The sequence below is a fragment of the Pteropus medius genome, unplaced genomic scaffold (assembly GCF_902729225.1).
Source record: "Pteropus medius unplaced genomic scaffold, Ma_sr-lr_union100, whole genome shotgun sequence".
NCBI lineage: Eukaryota > Metazoa > Chordata > Mammalia > Chiroptera > Pteropodidae > Pteropus > Pteropus medius.
The window spans coordinates 10,198,272-10,218,968 of record NW_024347790.1 but is presented as its reverse complement, the minus strand read 5'-3'; the positions used below and the strand labels follow the sequence as shown (position 1 = coordinate 10,218,968).

At 37.3% G+C, this 20,697-nt stretch overlaps 1 non-coding gene and 1 pseudogene across 1 annotated transcript; one reads left to right on the top strand and one right to left on the bottom strand.

Moving 5' to 3' along the window:
* Positions 1-10,854: 10,854 nt before the first annotated feature.
* LOC120614794 (5S ribosomal RNA) lies at positions 10,855-10,973 on the bottom strand. Its single transcript, XR_005656075.1, has one exon. It is a non-coding gene; the product is annotated as a 5S ribosomal RNA (ribosomal RNA).
* Positions 10,974-11,055: 82 nt separating this feature from the next.
* LOC120614692 (mortality factor 4-like protein 1) lies at positions 11,056-13,077 on the top strand (annotated as a pseudogene).
* The last annotated feature ends 7,620 nt before the right edge of the window (positions 13,078-20,697 follow it).

The following is a 20,697-nucleotide window of genomic DNA, read 5'->3' as shown; positions in this document are numbered from 1 at the left end:
TTATCTAAAAATCTCCATCTGGTGTTATATTCTGTGATCTGAGGTCAAAGTATAAAAGAATTGATCGCTAGAAATTTTAACTTCTAATTAGAACCATGTCAAATTTTTTTCTCCACCTTTTAATTGTAATTGATCTCAAAAAAGGAATAAGAAAAACACCATATTGTTTTCCTCTCCTGGAGCCATGCTTGCAGTCAGACAATGAGATGGTATTTGGTAAAATCACCGTTTTTATCAACAGTTCTTTTATTTCGGTTCCCATCCTTATTTCAATTGATTCTGTTATTTTTATTAATATTTTGAAAGAAATCATACTTAATTTTTTTTCCAGAATATCTTTTATGACGATATGGTTCTTTTTCATTTGACTCTTGTGAAACTAATTCCAACGAACTTCCAAGTGCAGGCAGGGTCACAGAGTCTGTGTCCCCTGGTCCCCTTCTGCTTCTGTCTGTGGAACCTCATGTGGGTAAATGATGAAAAAAATGGGATACTATAGGTTCCCCATAATGTGCTACTTTTAATCTAAGCAGAACTTTTTCAATATTTGTTACTGAAATATTTCAATTAAAATAATTTAATTTACTTTGGAAACTAAAGGAAAGTCACTAGATAGAAGTAATATAGGGCTTATATCAGAGTGATATACTGTTACTTACATTTAAACATGCGGTTACTATAATGATTAGTTGAGATAATGTACATAAAGCAATTAAGAAGTACCCAAATAGCTGCTAAACAACCTTCCCCCACCCCAAGCAATTAAGTCTTTTCCAGAAGGAAGACCCGTTTATTTACAATACAATTTTTTCTACTTTTTTTTTTTTAAACACATCCTCTTTCCTCCAATTTTTCACTTTCTCTTGAGAATCTCTGGTTGTACTTACTCAGGGATCATAATGATCTGGAGAATTGAGCTCACAGGGACCTGCCAAGGGAGCGGAGTTGGACGGGCACAGACGCCACAAAGCATGATAGACAGTTTCCAATGCTGTATCTCAACATTTGTGTGTGTCTATTGTGTCTGTGTGTGTGTGTGTGTGTGTGTGTGTGTCTGTGAGACATGGTGTTTTTTAACTCAGGCAATGTACTGCTTGAAGCTCATGCCTTGATTTTCCATTCCAGCTGCTGCAAATGCCGTTTCAGGAAGTATATGATACATGGATGAAGAGAGAAATAAATATCACAGGGCTAAATTATCAAGACTATTACAAAGAATGTAAATAACAAATGTATAATACAAATAAGCAGTATTTTGGTATAAATTTGCAATACAAATAAGCAGTATTTTGGTATAAATTTGCATTTGCATGAAGAGATTATTTAGTAACGAATATGATTAAACTACATTGGAGACATGTCAGAATTATATGAGTTATATGAGAACTGACATGTACGATGTCAGTTCACATGAAACCTTATGTGAATAAGGTTTAAGGGAATAAACCATCTAAAGGCCATGTCCCGGTCTGAAGCTATCAAAAGCTTTTCACCAGCTCATGAGAAAAGAGAGTGTAGGTTCTGCTTTCTCTCCCTGTCGATGCCTGGGCTAAGTAAATGTTCCTCCTGTCCGCCTTCCAAGGGGTCACCTCTGTTATCATTCATTTCTTCACTGCCCTTGCTTACTGTTTAGCTCATTTGCCTAGATTCTGAGGCCATTTTTCTCATTATGTGAGCGATGGTGGTAGATACCAGTTCAGTGGTTATGTAGCAATGCTTTTTGCTTCTGTCTGGCAGAGTCATCTCTAAAATCTTTCACACAGTTTTACAGTCTCTTAGAGCCATTCATCTCTTATTTTCCACTTCTTTTTCAGGAAAAGCAGGTAAAAGTCGAGGGAGAGAGACACAAAAGTTTATAGAGACCAATATGAGGACACCTCTGGTCTTTTTATGGTATATTCATGACCTCATGACTTTTAAACATATTCTTGAAATTCTGACACATGTCAATTACAATTTTTAATCAACATAAGTGTGCACGGACTCAGATGCAAGACAAAAACATCAGAATGAATTAAATTCTTCACAGTAAATGAATCAAAATTAAGTATTTAGCCAAATGATTGTTGGGTTTTGCAGTACTAATAAATAACACCTGTCTCTTCTTCTCTTGAATTCTGAACACACTGAAGGATAAGAGTAGGAATCTGCCAATGGAGACAAGAAGAACAATTTTGTGATTGGTAAGTCTGAACTGGATAATTAGACTTGATTTGGGGCAAGATCAACTTCCTAATATTTTCCACAGAAATGAACTCACCTGGTACCAGGCTGAGCAGCTGCTGGTGGTTTTCAGTCTGGCTACACATTCAGATCACCTGGGGGATCTTTTTAAAAACACCAGATACTCAGACCCCTTACCCTCAGACCAATTGAATCACGGGGGAAGAGTTTGAGTATCAGTATTTTTGAAAAGCTCCCCCAAAGATCTTCAGTGAATATTGAGACCTCTGGAGGGTTGAGGAACATTGAGCTTGTTAATTAAAAGGGTAGAGTAGGAAGGAGGGAGCAGAACACAGCCCACCTCAGGGCAGACAAGCCTGACAGTGGGAAAGGGGATGTGACAGTGACATCCTCTCAATAGAGAAATGAGTGAAGAAATGAATCTGGCTCGATGCCTTTTGTTCATTTTGGGAAAATCTCAGCTCTTTTCTCATCGAAAGTTGCTTTTGTCCTCCTTCCACTCTTTCTGGGACTTTAATTACAGGTTGAAAGTTTTTACTGTTACACATGTCTCTTATGTTCTTTTCTGTTTTTAATTTTTAATTTTTTCCTTCCTGTGCTTTAATCCTCTGACTCATCTTCTAGTTTACCCTTTTGAGCTATGTAATCTGTTAAATCCAATTAATTTTGTTCAGAATTTCAGTTGTAGCATTTCCATTTGATTCTTTTAAAAAATAGTTTCCAGTTCTCTACTGAGATTTTCCATCTTGTCTAATTTCTTGAAGATATTAATCTTAGCTATTTTTCCAGCTTTATGTGATATAATTGACACATAACATCATGTAAGTTTAAGGCATACAGTGTGATGATTTGATACATATATGTATCACAAAATGGTTACTACAGTAAGGTTAGTTAACACATCCTTGACCTCACATAAGTACTGTTTTGTTGTGGTTATGCTGAGAAAATTAAAGCTCTACATTCATAGAATTTTCAAGTATACAATACAGTATTGTTAACTGTAGTCACCATGCTGTACATCGGATTCCCCAGAACTTATTCATCTTAGAATTGAAAGTTTCTGCCCTTTGACTGACATCTCCCCGTTTCCCCCACTCCTCCATCCCTGGCAACCACCATCCTACTCTCTGATTCTATGAGTTTGGCTGTTATAGATTCCACGGATAAGTGAGATCATGCAGCATTTGTTTTTCTCTGTCTTAACTTATTTCACTTAGCATAATGCCTTCAAGATTCATCCATATTGTCCCAAAGGGCAGGATTTCTTTATCATGAATGAATAGTATTCCATTATATATAATAATATTCCATTGTATATAATTCCAACATATATACATTTTCTTTATCCATTCATCCATCAGTGGACACTTAGGTTGTTTCCATGTCTTGGCTATTGTGAATAATGCTACAGTGAACATGGGAGTGTAGATATCTCCTCAACATAGTGATTTCATTTCCTTCAAATATATACCCAGAATTGGAATTGCTATATCATGGGGTAGTTCTAGTTTTAATTTTTTGAGAAACCTCCATATCGTTTTCCGTACTGGCTGCACCAATTTACACTCCCACCAACAGTGCAAAAGTTTCCCTTTTCTCCACATGCCTCACCAGCACTTGTTATCTCTTGCCTTTTTCATAATAGCCATTCTAACAGGTGTGAAGTGATATCTCATTGTGGTTTTGATTTGTATTTCCCTGGTGATTAGTGTTACTGACTTTTTCATGTACTTGTTGGCCCCTTGTATGTCTTCTTTGGAAAAAAATCTCTACTCAAGTTTTCTGCTCAGTATTAAACTGAATTGTTTGTTATTTTGCTATTTGTGTAAGTTCTTTATATGTTTTGATATTAACCGCTCATCACATATGTGGTTTGAAAATGTTTTCTCTGATTTCTTAAGTTGCCTTTTCATTTTGTTGATGGTTTCTTTTGCTGTGCAGAAGCCTTTGAGTGTGATGTGGTCTCATTTGTTGATTTTTGCTTTTGTTGCTTTTTTTGGTGTCCATATCCAAAAATTTATTGCCAAGAGCAATGTCAAGGACTTTTTCCCCTATGTTTTCTACTAGGAGTTTTATGGTTTAAGCTCTTACATTTAAGTGCTTAATGCATTTATTTTTGCGAGCGGTATTTTTGCGAGATAGAGGTCTAATTTCATTCTTTTGCACGTGAATATCTGGTTTTCCTAACACTGTTTATTGAAGACACTATCCTTTCCTCATTGAGTATTCTTGGCTACCATGTCAAATATTAGTTTCTCATATATGCATGGGCTTATTTCTGGGGTTTCTATTCTGTTCCTTGATCTACGTGTCTGCTTATGCTAGTATCATACTGTTTTGAAATACCACAGCTTCATAATATAGTTGAAATCAGGAATATTAACCTGTAAGTTTCTTTTTCTTGGAGTGTCCCTATCTGGCTTTGGTATGAGGGTAATTTTGGCCTCATAAAATGAGTTTGGGAGTGTTGCCTCTCTTTCAATTTTTTGTAGAGCTTGAGGAGAATTGACATCAATTCTTTTATAATTATTTGGTATAATTCACTCATGAACCTATCTGACTGTGGGCTTTTCGTTTTGGGGAGATTTTTAGTTACTGATTTACTCTCCCTCCTTATTATTGGTCTGTTCAGATTTTCTACTTCTTCATGATTCAGTCTTGGTAGATTGTATGTTTCCAGGAATTTTCCATTTTTTTCTAGGTTGTCCAATTCGTGGGCATATAATTGTTCATCATAGTGTCTTATGACCCTTTGTATTTCTGTGGTATAAGTTGCAATGTCTCCATATTCACTTAAGACGTTAATTATTTGAGTCCTCTCTCTTTTTTTTTTATAAGTCTAGCTAAAGGTTTATCAATTTTGTTTATCTTTTTTAAATAAACAAGTCTAGTTTCATTGATCTTTTTATTGTTTTTCTATTCTCTATTTCTGTTCTGATTTTTGTTATCTCCTACCTTCTGCTAACTTTGAACTTAGTTTATCTGGTTTTTCTAATTCTTTGAGGTATAAAGTTAGATTGTTTATTTGAGATTTTTCTTTTTCTTAATGTAGACACTTATTGCTATAAATTTTCCTCTTAGAACTGCTTTTGCTGTATTCCATAAGTTTTGGTGCATTATGTTTCTGTTTTCATTGTCTCAGTAAATATTTTGGTTTCCCTTTTGCTTTATTTTTTTTTATGAATTGGCTGTTTAGGAGCATGTTGCTTAATTTCCACATATCTGTGAATTTCCCAGTTTTCATCTGTTATTGATTTCCAGTTCCATACCACTATGGTCAGAAAAGATAATTACAATCTCTTTGGTAAGAGAAGACTTTCACTTGGAGATGGGTGGGGAGAGGAAGTTTTCTGTGACCTTAAGTTTAGTGGTATGGGTTACCAAGTTCAGAGATGTGTGGTGACACTGGGCTAGGGGGGTGTCGTGGCCTGTTGGATCAGGCTGTTAGGTTCCACTGCACTGAAAACAGTGTAGTGCTTGCTGAGCACTGCGGGGGGAGCAGGAGGAGACCCACAAAGACTGCAAAGGTTGTTGGGGTCCTCAGCAGTGCCTCCAGATCCAGTGGCTAGGGACCAGAGCAAGCAGAAGTAGCGCTAGACCTGGTAGTGTGAAGGCACTGGGCTGCAGGAGCCAATTGCAGATGTCTATGGGGTGAAATTTAGTGAAATCTGCAAGGAGTTTGAACTAGCTGTGTTGGCTCTTGGTTTCTTCAGTGATGAAAGCTGCTAGGTTTATCCCAGTGCAGGTCACTGAGAAACGTGATCACTCCTGTTGTGTGGCTGCTTTTGGTAAACCTTGCTTTTCTTCTTGTTCCTAGCTGGCCTCTGGGTGGAGTGAAACTGAAGTGGGACCTTTGTGCAGTGCCCTGAAAGGCTGGGGAAGGTGGTCATCCCCCTCTTCCTCTCCCTGTGAGGGAAACTTTTCTAACTGGGGAATTTCCTCTTGGCACTCAGCAATGCCAACTTGGGGGATGGGATGATGTAAGCAAATGAAGTTGTCTTCTTTCCCTTTTTGTGTGGCCGTTCTCGAGATTTTTGTTTCATTATGTTACTAAAGTTTCTCATGTGGACTTCAGAGCTTTCCCAGAGCTCTTTTGTTCATGGATAGCTGTGTAATTGTTGACTGTTGTTAGGGGACAGAGGCTAGGGTCCCTTACTCTGCCATGTTGGTTACATCACTCTCCCTGATAGATGTTGACATATATGTAATATATACTGTCATGTGCCACTTAACTACAGAAATATGTTCTGAGAAATGCATAGTTAGGTGATTTCATTATTGTGTGAAATCATAGAATGTGCTTACACAAACCTAGATGGTATATAGCCTACTATACTACAGGGCATATGGTACAGCCTACTGCTCCTAGGCTACAAGCCTGTACAGCATAGTACTGTACAAAACAACACAAAATTAAATCAAGCACAAGAGAAAACGATGCAATCAAGAGATATGGTAAACTCAAAATGTACGAGGCTGCTGCTGGTGTAACACAGCATAAATTTTTTTTAATAAAAAGAGTACACTCTAAAATAATGATAAAAGGTATATATAGTAAATACATAAATCAGTGATATAGTTATTATCATCAGCAAGTATTATGTACTGTACATAATTGTATGTGCTATACTTTTATATAACTGGTGCAGCAGGTTGGTTTACACCAGCATCACCATACGCATGTGAGTAATGCATTGCACTACAATGTTACAATGGCTGCGATGTCACTAGGTGATAGGAATTTTCAGCTTCATTAATATCTTATGGGACCACCATTGTATGTATGGTCTGTCATTGACCAAAACGTCAGTATTCAGTACATGACTGTATACACACACATTATAATATGGAAACAACAACAACAAGCACCCATAAAGCTGGATCCCTTTCTCATACTATATTCAGAAATAGTAAAGATTTTGTATTAGAAAACAATAAACAAGTAGAATAAAATTTTGGAGAGCAAATTTTGGAATAGGGAAATCCTCCAAACAGACTAAGAAACCTAGTAATCAGAGAGACAGATATGTCTTTCTACATATCTATATATATGAATTCATGGCGAAAATAATTATACACTAAATAAAAAGGCAGACTGGAAAATCTATTTCCAATGGATATGACAGACAAACTGTTAATTTCCTTAATAATAGTTTCTCTGAATAAGAAATAGAAAACATAAAAAGAAAGAAAGGGCAAAACCTTCCTTCAGCATTTCCTTCCTTCCTTCCTTCCTTCCTTCCTTCCTTCCTTCCTTCCTTCCTTCCTTCTTCCTTCCTTCCTTCCTTCCTTCCTTCCTTCTTTCCTTCCTTCCTTCCTTCCTTCCTCCCTCCTTCCCTCTCTCCCTCCTTCCTTCCTTCCTTTCGTTCTTTTGTTCTTATTTTTCTTTCTTGATTTCATAAGCAAGCCATTTATTTATGAATAACAGCCTGTGTTTCATCAGATTAGTCACTCTCTGGAGAAGAGCCTAAGTGAAAATATACACACACAAATGCACACACCCTGCCCACGCACAGGTACACAAATAAACACATAAAAAAGTTGTGATCCCATTAGCCTTCTCCTCTAAAGGCCATGCTTAGCTGCCAAGTTAGCATATTCTCTCTTATGGTTAATGCGATTTTGTGAATATATTTGGAAACCACAGGCTAAGTGGCATTGTGTCTTAAGCTATGCTTATGTTGGAATTGAAAAACACATAGTTTTTATATCAAACTCTAGTACTTTTGATTTTCAGAAGTATCTATTAAATTTTTATGTTCTAAATTCATAAGTAGTTTAAGGTTTTTGTATATGCAAATAAGTGAAGAGTTTAAGACTTCATGTTGGTGTATAGGTAGAATGCTTGGGAGACTTAGGATTTCGTTAAGTTTCCAAAATAAGAAGTCATGTTATTAAAATTGCCATTTTAAATTCAACACATAGCCTTTTCACAGTGCTCCAGTTGAAAGAAAAGATAGCGGACAGTTATGTGGGAAACATCATTATTGTCCCCACTGTTACAGGAAAAAATGGCGTCCCATTTAAGGATGCACTAGCACTACAACCGGAGCTGGCAAAGGGGCAGAATGTGTTGAGATGCTAAAGAGCCAGCACACAGGTGTTGCTGATTAGTGGCAGAAACTCACAGAACAGCAAATGTTGGTTAGCCAGCAGGGAGCTACTCTAGACCAGCCAAAGAATATATAGGAAAAAAACAAGTCTGATCGGGATGGTGTACTTTTTGATACTTTGAAGCAAATGTCATTCCGTAGCTTGCAGGAGGACATCCAGCATTATCTTGAAACTCATCTTCAGAGACTACGGAACCATGCGAGAAATCATCCCTAGAAGTCGTAATCTCCTCAGAAAGATGATGCAAAAGTGACTAATATTGAGGAAACTCCCTTGACTGTGGCCTTTGTGAAAGTGATGAATTTTGCAATTTTTAAGAAACTATCACAGTGTGAAAAACGCGCTCTATGCCCTGCTGTTTTTTTTCCAATATCTGAATGTTCCACAAACATGCTTCAGATTTGTTAGATGAAATATTATAATTAGTGATTTAAAAATACACCTATAAAGCACTGAGCTGAATTCCCTAAAATGGTGAGGCGGTTATGACTTTTAAGTTCAATTTTACTTGGGTAAAGGTAAATATGTTAGTGTAAAATATTTCAGATTAAGTTTTAAATGGCACATAATGAGCAACCAGAAAAATTTTGTCAAAATATACTGGTAAAGTTACTGTAATCTAAATAACCTCTTATGTACAGATTTGCAAACAGAATATATCTAAGCTCAGTATTTCCAGTTCAAAATTTCTTTATCTTTCTATAATCTAATGAGAAAAGTATGTAATTTCCTCAAAGTAAGATGACCAAGTCAACATTACAGTGTCCTTATACTGTTTCTGTTTTTGTGACTCACAATGTGATTATTATACTTTTCAGTATAGGGATGAATGCATTGATTCTTTAAATATATGTGAAAGGGTAAAATGCTGAATACCCCAGGTAATCTATAAAGTGTCTATTTTTCATAACAATGCAAGAAAGGATAATGATAGGCCCAGATTTGATCACTTGAGGCTTTTTCAAACATATATACACTTTCATAAACTCAAACACACAGGCCGTTAATTCTTGCTCAGTTGCATATGAATCAGTACATTTATGGACTTTCGCAGGGAAATTCTAGTTCTAAATTGCCTTCTTTTTATTTCTCAGCATTCTTTTGGGAATTCCTCAATGTCTGCCTGTGAGTTCTTAGGAAACACAAAGATATTTTAATAGTTACCAAAGCAGGATGTAATTTAGAAGGGAAATTAGATGCAAAGGAATTAATGCCTTTGAAATCCAAAATAACTTGAGTTAGACTGGGTTTCCCGGATGCTTCCTTTAATTAATACAAGTAACTGACTCTGCTCAAAAAATGTTAGGTCGAGTTCTCTGATTGAGCAGGAACTCCCTCATGGCTGATGGCAGGAATTCACCATCTGGCTTAAATTCGATTTCATTTTCTCCCCGAGGCCAAGTCCATTTTCCAGTGATAGAAAAGAAGAGCGAAAGCGTGTGGTCCCTGAGAATCTCCCTTCGTGGGATGAGCTCACTGAGCTGATGGAAGTGACTCAGGGAGCTCCTGCTTTCCCCTCACGCTTCAGAGCCACGAGTAGGGGCCTCTGCCTTTTTATTACTCCTCCCCAGAATTAGTTGCTAGGAAGAAAGGAGATGATTCAAGGGGGAAGATTGCAAATGTGAGGGAAGAGTGAATATTTTGATTAACGATGAGAAGGCTGGGAGAGGACTTGATAACCGTCTTAAGTTCATGAAAATTTTTAATGAGATGTGGATTGGAAAAGTTGTCGATTGAAGATGGAAGCCTGAAGATGTGAGTCTAGGCTAAATGAAGCCTTGAGGTTCCTATGGTACTTGTCCCTTTATCAACAAACGACCTGGGAGTTACCTGACTATGCGAGTCCTTTCTGGGAGTGGACAGCTATTATTGTTTAAGCCTATCACTCGATTAGGTTAGGTTGCCCAGTGGGCCATGTCTGCAGCTTTTGGAGTCCTTCCTGACTTGGAAGTGTATTTGCCTTGAAGTTGTGATACATTTGCGAGTTCGTTGGAATTTATTGTATGGTTAGCTCGCAAACAAATTTTTCCATGAAAAGGTTGGTATTTGTGGTTTAGAAGTTTCATCGGTTTTGGTTTTGGTTTGTTTTTTTTGTGTGTGTGTGTCTGTGTTTCCCCGCCCCCCTCCCGCCTTGGGCTAGTCATCTTTAAGACTAGTTAATAGCTTTAAAAACATTTGGTTTAAAAAAAATAAAACTAACAACAACAAAAAGGAATGTGAAAGAGTGAAGAAAGTTTAAAGGACTTCTGGGACATCAATTCAAGGATTAAAGAGAGAAAGAGACAGAAAGCTATTTAAAGAAATAACAGCTAAACACTTTTCTAACCTAGGGAAAGAAACAGATATCAAATCCTGGAAACCCAAGGTATACCAAATAAAATGAATCTAAAGAGATCCAAACTGAGACACATTATAATTAAGTTGTCAAAAGTTAAAGACAAAGAAAGAATCTTTTTTATTTATTTGTTTTTAAGCACAGCAACCCTTGGTTGACCTCACACATTGCGAGGACCTTGTCAGTTTACAATCTCTTATTTTTAAATTTATTTTTTATGCCTACAGCACCTGGTCTTCTGAGGTGGTCTCCCATCCAAGTACTAACCAGGCCCGACCCTGCTTAGCTTCCAAGATCAGATGGGATCGGGCTTGTTCAGGGTAGCATGGCCGTAGACTAAAGAGATAATCTTAACAGCAGCAAGAGAGAGTCCCGTCCGGGTGGTGGGAGAAGGAGGAGGCAGCAGTGAATCCCTATAAATGGCACAGAAGTAGGACCTGAAGCCTCAATTCCAGGAGGGTGGGCGAGTGCTCTGCTTTCATCGGCCTCTTCTCTATGAAGCAAAGTGTGTAAAGGTTTCCATAAAGGACAAATAAGTGAAATACTTTATTCATTACAGTGGTTTGGAATAAAAATTTGGATGAATGGGTTCAGAAAGCAGAGTACGCAAGTATGTGGACTCCCATCTGCAGAAACAGCGGGAATATCAAAGAGCTAATCAGGAGCAATATGCAGGGGGGAAGGTAAGAGGGGCTGCCCCAGGAAAGACGGCATCTGGTCTGCAACAGAAAAATGTTGACATGAAAACAAAAAAGAACCAGCAGAAAACACCTGGAAATGGAGATGGCGGCAGTACCAGTGAGACTCCTCAGCCTCCTCAAAAGAAAAGAGCCTGGGTAGATCCGACTGCTGAGAACGAGGAAACATTCATGAACAGAGATGAAGTTAAAGTAAAGATTCCTGAAGAACTGAAACCGTGGCTGGTTGATGACTGGGACTGAATTACCAGCAGAAACAGCTCTTTTGTCTTCCTGCCAAGAAGAATGTGGATTCCATTCTGGAGGATTATGCAAATTACAAGGAAACACAGATAATAAGGTGTATGCTGTTAATGAAGTTGTGGCAGAGATAAAGGAATATTTCAACATGATGTTGGGCACTCAGCTACTCTACAAATTTGAGAGACCTCAGTATGCTGAAATCCTTGCAGATCACCCTGATGCAGCCATGTCCCAGGTGTACGGAGCACCACATCTACTGAGATTATTTGTATGAATTGGAGCGATGTTGACCTATCCACCTCGGGATGAGAAGAGCCTTGCTTTATTCCTGAATTACCTTCATGATTTCCTAAAACGCCTGGCAAAGAATTCTGCAACTCTGTTTAGAGCCAGCGACTATGAAGTGGCTCCTCCTGAGTACCACCAGAAAGCTGTATTTGCTTTCTCAGGCTATTGAATGGAAAAAGCAAGTGTAGAACAATATTACAGTATATTAAAAATACCATGTTTCAGGAAAAAAATAAAAAGCAGCAAGAGAAAATCAGCCTGTTACATACAAGGGATCCGCACAACAATATCAGTGGGGATATTTCAGCAGAAACCGTGAAGACCAGGAGGGAGTGGGATGATATAGTCAAAACACTGAAAGAATAAAACTGCCATTCAGAAATACTCTGCTCGGCAAAGTTGTCCTTTAGCACTGAAGGAGAGAGAAAGAATTTTCTAGATAAGCAAAAGCTGAATGAATTCATCACCACTAGACTGGCCTTACAAGAAATGTTAAACTTCTTTAGGCTGAAATCAAATGGAATATTACTAGTTTAATAGGAATTCATTTAAAAGTATAGATGCTATGCAGATTATTTCCTTTCTAAAAAGGTGGCTTCAGGTGTCTTGGCATTGCTGAGAAGGAGGCCATTCGGGATTGTGTGGTGGCAGCTATTTCTGCAATCGTGAAGTACAAGAATGCTAGCCTTGTCAGGCGTGTGAAGGGACTTCTGCTCTCCTGTCGGTGACATGGCTTCTTCAGAATCTGGTGGAAACCAGCTCGCCACGGCCTGGCCTGTAGACAGCAAGTCACTCTCTGCCAAGTCTTCTGCTCACATCTATTCTGGGCTCAACCCCAAGATGAAAGGAAAGGCACCCTGTCCTGTAGCATCCATTAAGGACAGTGGACTGGTATTTTGGCAACATGGGTTACTGGGGATTGACCTCAGTTTTGCTATGAAACAAAATTGCAGAAATGTTCTCCACCTTTCCTTCAAGTTAAATAACTGTGAAGAGAGTCTGAGCTCAGAGTTTGGACTATGCAGCCTGATGGAACCATTGCCAGAGTACTGTTGTCAGCAGCGGGGCCCAAGTGCAGCCAGCCACACCCTTGAATTATATCTTGGGAGTATGTTTTGCAGTCATGTGTATTATCTTCACATACCACTCAGCTTGTTTTAATTGTCTCATGACCCAGGGCGGTGGCCATGAGTGCACAGATGTCAACAGTGATGCAATACCAAAGTAACTATTGTCCTGTATTTAAAATGAGCTCTGTGCTGACCCATACATGATCAGCTTATCCCATCAAAGCTGGAGAGTTCATCAAAGCTGGCATCATCACATTTGTTGTCTACCAGGTCCTGCATCACACAGGTCCATGGATATGCACAAAGGGTTTTCCTTGATCTCTTATATCAGCAAGAATGGAACCAATGTGGGACTGATGAATACACGCAAATCTGGTGTAAAATACCCAGACACATCACTCTGTCTCTGGAGCAGCCAGGTCAAAGATGGAGCTCTGATGAGCTATGAGATTCTCTCCCTCGCTCAGTGCCATGTGTGGTATTTTGGAGATAGCTCTCATGCGAGAACGTTTAGCTTCATCTGGATCACATCAGCAATTCCTACTGCTCTTTCAGCTGCCGTTTTCAAAACAGGATTGCCTACTGGGGCTGTTGGGAACACATTGTTGTGTTTCGACCTGCTTAAAACCGATGAGAAACAGATACAGCTGGTTTCTTCCAGATGATTTGTTCAGAAGGGTTTCAGGTTTACTACTAAGGGCATTGCTCACATTACCTTTAATCTAAAGTTGTTCCATTCATGTAATACAATTTAAATTACTTTAAAGTTAAAGTAATGTGATGACACGCAACCAGCCACAATTGCTCAGCAGATTGGTAGTCAGATGCCCGAGTGAAGCCATCTGGCCTGGTATAAGTTTCTGTTTTTCTTTTGAGGTTTCAAGGGCACCATGATCTCTGTTTCTCCTGAAATGCATGCAGAAGGACCATTCAGATGGGTCAGGAGCATGGCCTCAGCATATCTCTTTTTCTGGATCGCCTCCTAACTTCTTTGGAGAATAGAAAAATCTGATCAATAGCTCTTGGAAGAGCACCATCCAGTGCTTACATAACGTGAAACCAACATTTAGAAGAACTGTACTTTTGAAGTGTATTTGAGTCTTGAGCTGGCTCAATACCATAAGAAAAGAACTAGTCTATTTTTAATCTATGCAGAACTTTATCTTATTTATAGTCTTATTTCTTGTGGGTCAGATTTAGAGTTGGATTAAATATAAACTCAAATTTTAAATAGTTATTGTAGCAAATTCAGGACTTTCTTACATTTATTGGACAACAAGGTACATTACTAAGTCAATGCCACTGAAATTTTGTAGATTTAACTTCTGCTTAAGTGAACATGTGCCTGTTTTGGTTTACACAAATCTCATACGAACACCTAAGACAAATTAAGATACTATGAGACAAATTGTTTGATACTTCTCACTTACGTTAACTAAGTAACAATAATAAGGCTTTTAATGAATTAAAGTTGGAGTTAATGATGAAGTTCAACATCTAAATGCTGAAACTATCAATTATTTATGTTGTTTTATTGATTTTTTCATCACATTTATCCTCGTGTTCTTTTTTTTTTTCCTTTTAAGACTATTTTGGGCTTTCTTTCAAACATTTAGTTATACTTTACTTACTCCTTGTTCTTAGAACCTTCAAGAATTCTTATCTTTTGTCATTTGTCTTTACGTCTACTTTATTTCCTTTGCGTTTTGTCCTCCCTACAAGTCAACCTTTAGCAGCTAATGTATAAAGATGGTCATAATTGCCATGCTTTTTTCTTTCTACTGATTCTGCCCTATAAAATTGAGTTGCTTCTTTTAAAAAGTTATTAAAAATCACAAATTTGTCATAAGGGAAGGTCTAGGGAAAAATGGGTATCCAGCTTAGCCATGTACAGGATCAGATTGAGCAGTGGTAGCAACTTAGTAATGTCCTTCACAATTGTTAGAGAGCATCCCTATTGGCATCTACAGAATCCGACTTGTTTACTGTTGTATTATTGGTACTTAGGAGATCAGTAAAGTGCCTTGTTTCTAGCCTCTAACTCAGCTAATGAACAAAGAAAGGCATACTTCATGTCTAGAAAATAGTCAAAGGAGCTTTATGTGACAGACTGAAACGTTCAATATCAAAGCCAAGTTTAAGAATTCTTTGTTGTTTCAGCTATGAATAACCAAAAATCTCAGTACCACTAAGTGACAGTGGGTTGAATAACTTGGATGTATAAGAGGGAGCCTGTGTCTTTTGTGTGGCTGTGAAATAAAGCCTTGAGAGAGTTGAAGGGCTGATAAGTAAAAGTCTCTAATCTAGGAGCCTGTGATTCTTAAGCCTGCTGCAGACGATGCACTTGGCTCTGTGTATGGCTTATTTGCAGCCACATTAAGTAGCAATGTGCTTGCCAATCACATTTGACATCAGTTAGGACCACACGCAACCCATAAACTTTATAGCCACCAAAACTATAAATTTTTTAAAATGTCAAAGATAGGAATATAGCATGTGTCTGAGTTAGTTTACCCTCAGGGAATTTTTTTTATTTTTTTTATTTAAAAGACATAATCATTATCTTTATATTGGTTATTTATATTCTGACATGCAAATGTTTCTTAGTGCTTCTAATGCAATATTTCCTATTCATATATTTAATCCTATAAAAGCTAGTTAGAGTTCAGGTGGTCACTGGTTGAATATATTTTAATATTCCTAACCTTTTAGTACTGGGGGGCATTTATTAGGTATACAAACTATAACTGCTTATATAGTAAATTATTTGTTGAAACATCAGGGATGCTAGGTTATGCACATTATGCATTTAAGTGAATTCAATTGCTATACATAAGAATTAAAGTTACTTATGTAATAAATAATTTTTTTTTCTGAGTTTTATAGTTCTTTCAAGTATACCTTTGCAGTTGATTGGTGTCAGCTTGGGCTGCCATAACAAAGTTTTGAAGACTGCGTGACTTAAACAACAGAAATTTATTTTCTCACGGTTCTGAAATGGAAGTCCATGACCAAAGTCTCGGCTGATTTGGTTTCTGGTGAGAACTCTCTTCCTGGCCTTGTTGTTATGTCCTCAAATGGCCTATCTTTGGTGTGCGTATGTAGGGAGTAGGGTGTGGGAGAGAGCTCTCTGGTGTCTCTACTTATAAGAACACTAATCCTATTAGATTGGGGCCCCACCCTTATGACCTCATTTAACCTTAATTATTTCCTTAAAGATTGAATCTCCAAATACAACAGACAAAAGGCAAGCTATCATTTATTTCATGGCAGCTTGATGGAACTTTCACATATAGTTAGGAGAATTGTCTTGTGAGATATTGTCGTAATTGATGTTTGAATGATGGGCGTAGACATACCACAGATTAATGTGAAGTTCCTTTCTTTTTCTTTTTTTTTTTTTTTTTTTTTTTAGCTATTGAGATCTGATAGAGTAATATTAATATGATTCTTTTATTGTATGTGAGCTAATCAATGTTAAAAACACTACAATATGACTTAGTCCCATCAAACCCCTAATAATCATTTGTTAAACATTAGCATGTGCCAGATGCTGGCTAAAAATTGTCTATTTACTAATCTTCACTGTATTAGGTAGGTAGTATTTTACCCTTCATGGTGGCCTAGAAAAGTGAATGACTCACCAAGTTCGTGAGGGTTGTTCTGGCAGAGGCCTCATTTTAACTCCGGCTATTTCAAAGGTTGTGGCCTTTTCTTACATCACCTTATTTCATAATAAAGTGTTATATGTCCGGGGACGTAATAGAACCAAAGGAGTTACTACATTGTGTTTCCTCTACCTTGGGATTCTGGGCTATTTCTCCTCGTTTTTATTAACTTGACATTATAATCATAAGAACACTCTGTTCAACAAACAACCAATATTGAAGCCCTTACCTACCCAAATTCAAGAAAAATTTTAAAAAGGAAGATTTTCAAGGAGCCACCTTGAGAGCTGTATATAAGAATTAAAGTTACACCTTGTAGCCTGATTACAACTTAAATGATAGTATTAAAGTAAGTCAGGTCAGGCTGTATTTCTCAGGGCAAGCTGGAGTTCGGCCTGAATGCCTTGACGATTACTTTCAAGTAGACCTGATTGTGAAATTTCAGTGCTTTACTTTCCCTTATGTAGTATGCGTTAATGACTTATGAAAATTTAAGTCAGTGACTTCTGGTATCGGGTAGTGTTTCAGGGCTATAATGCTGTAGCATGGGAATTCACATCAGGATTTAGCAACAGTTATGTGTCAAGCAGGAAGTGTCAAATAAACTTCATAAAGCATTGAGTCAGCAGGTCCCAGAGCAAATGCTGGCCACTGGGGATGAATGTGGACTTCTGACATGATTTAAGACAGCTCTAAGGAAATGGGAAGATAAAAATAAACTAGAGAAGGACTAATTGAGTGCCACCCAGCTCTTGACCATGCCTACCCCAGACTGGCTCTCTGTAAACTTGGCTGTACTAACCGATGACAATGCAATGCCACTTCCTTAATTTCCATTAAAATCAACTTGGTCAGAGAAAGCCTCATTAGTCCATTTTCTTTTGTTTCATAATCTAGTACTTTCATTTCACCAGCAATGTGAAGACATATTTAACCTTAAAGTTAAATGTGATAGGAAGTATTCGCCGAAGGGATATATATATTGCAAATGCATGAAGTATCTCATTCCAATTTTATTTTATGCTGAATTGGACACATGTTTTGGCATTTATTTCAAATGACAGTTAATTAAAATTTGAAAGTAAACTATCACATAAAGTTACAGTTCTTTCATTGTAATGATAATGACCAGCCGTTTCAGAATTTTCCTCTGCATTTTTCTTTTTATAATTGTTTGCTAGAGATTTTGACATTTTAATACTTTGTTAAATTTGCAAAAGTGAATTTAGATAGCACTGGACTGATATTAATACACTTAAGGTTGTAAAAATAATTGAACTCTATTTCAGCCTTGTGTTGGTATAACTAATTCAAAAAGAAAATGTTCACTATATCCAATTGCATTAAAATAAGGCAACTCTTGTATCAGTAAGGGGTCTAATTAGGAGACATAAACCACACTAGTAATTTAAACAAGGCAAATTTAGCGTAAAGATGGCCTTAGTCAATTCAGGTTGGTGTAATAAAATACTGCAGACTGGGAAGCTTATAAACAGCAGTAATTTATTTCTCACAGTTCTTAAGGCTGGAAGTCCAAGATCATGGTGCCAACATGGTCAGGTGAGGGCCCATTTCTGGGTCACAGACCTCTCATTGTATCCTCACATAGCAGAAAGGGCAAGGGAGCTGTCTGGGTGTCTCTTATAAGGGCATTCATCTCATTCATGAGGGCTCTGCCCTCATCACCTAATTACCTCCCCAAAGTCTCACCTCCTAATAACATCATATTGGGTCTTAGGATTTCAACATATGAATTTTGGGGTAACTCAAACATTCAGATTGTAGCAATTAACTCAGAAAAGGTGGATAATTACTAAAAAGGATAAAACAAAATTGCAAATAATATAGCGATAGCAAAGGTAGGGAATAGCTTCTACCTCTAGGGCTAAGGTAGAGAATCTAAGGAAGGAACAGACTTGTAAGAAGGCACCCGTACCCCAAGATGGATATTCTAACCTTTCTGGAGAGGGTATATCTCTAGCTTACCAGATGCCCACGAGGTTCCTGAAGTGCCTCAAACCCGAGCTGGTCTGAAGCTGTTGGGCCGGGGCTGGTGAGCAGGACGTTGCCTAGTCAGAGTGCCAGCCAAACTTGTTGAAAGGTGAGCACAAATGGTTTCTCATATGCCACTGGCATCCTCACCATTAGAGTGGGAAGTACAGTTTACCAGAATCAGAAAAGTTCTCTTGCAGGATCCTGTCCATGCCCTCTACAGAAAAGCTTCATTTCGTCCTAGTAGGCAAAGAAAAAAGATTGCCAAGGTCTGTCTCTACCGTCACAGAGCACTGCAAAGGAAAGGTGAGTTCCACAGTGAGATATCACTTCACACACATTAGTATGGCTATCAGTGTCAAAAAGATGTCAAAAAAAGACAGATAATAAGTGTTGACAAGGGAGTAGAGCAACTGGAACTCTCATATGTTCTTGGTAGGAATGGAGAATGGTGCAGCTGCTTTGGGACAGTTTGGAAGTTCCTCAAATGGTTAAACATGGACTTACTGTATGGTCCAGCAGTTCTATTCTTAGGTGTATACTCCAAAGAAATGAAAAAAATATGTCCACACAAACATGTACATAAATATTCACAGCAGCATTATTCATAATAGCCAAAAAGTAGAAATAACCCCAGTGTCTATCAATTGATAAAAGGATAAATAAAATGTGATATGTCCATACAATGGAATGTTATTGAGCATTGAAAAGAAATGAAGTACTGATATATGATACAACATGGATAAAACTTGAAAATATTATGCTAAATGAAAAAATCCAGTTACAAAGACCATATATTATATGACTCCATTTATGTTAAATGTCCAGGACAAGCAAACTATAGGACAGAAAGTAGACTAGCTATTGCTTAGGGATAGAGGATTGGGAAGTGGTGGCTAAAATGTATGGGGTTTCTTTTGGGAGATGAAAATATTGTAACACTGTGATAATGATTACAAAACTGAATATTCTAAAAACCACTGAATTTCACACTTTAAGTGGATGAATTGTATGGTATGTGAATTATATCTTAATTTTCTTTTTTTTAGCATTAAAAAAAGATGAATTTAGAACTGAGAAACAATAAATTGGTAACTGTCACAAATCTCAAAAGACTTTGGACAAAAGTATAGCCACTTTACTATGTTAAATTTTAAAGCATTTTAAAAATGAGAAGCTGATGAATATATCTGAAAGCTAGAGAGATTAAGTGAGTTGCTCAGAACATGGTTTTCCTGACTCCCAGTCTATTGTTTGTTGTACGAGATAATATATGTTTTTGTCTTCCCTTTTTCTTTTTTAAAATTTATTTAATTTTTAATTAAATTTATTGGAGGTAACATCGGTTAATAAAATTATATAGGTTTCAAATGAACAGTTCAATAATGCATCACTTGTATATTGTGCGTTACCACCAAAAGTCAAATCTTTCATCACTATATATTTGACCCCTTTTACTCTTTTTACCTCCTCCCTCCCCACTTCCCTCTGGTAACCACTAAACTGTTTTCTGTGTCTATGAATTTTTGTTTGTTTGTCTTGTTTGTTTGTTGCTTTTAGTGTTATATCCTGCATGAGTGAAATCATATAGTTCTTGACTTTTTATGACTTATTTTGCTTAGCATGATAATCTCAAGATCCATCCATGTTGCTGCAAATGGAAGAGAGTCTATAGGAAAGGATTCTAATAACTCCCGTCTTTCCAAAGAGAGGTGCTCTCTGAGAAATGTGTAGCAGAACTTTTTTTTTCAATCTCTGACTTACAGGTATTAGAGGGGCAATGTATCAAATAACTTATTAAGATGAAAAAATACAGGTCTGAGTGTGAATACAGCTTCAAGTCCAGCTATGAAAAATAGCTGATTGGAAAATATATTACCAATCTGAAGATGAAAGAACTGTTGATGGAATGTGGGTAGTATTTTGAATTAAATAACCAAGTTTTTGAGTTTTGATAAATGCAGACTCTTTTCTTACTAGAAGAGAAAAACCATTTCTTAGATATAGTGTCTTACACATTAAACTTCCAAGACATAAATCAATGCAGACACAATTCTGGATCATGCTTTAAATAGCTTTTCCCCGATAATTCACATCCAAGA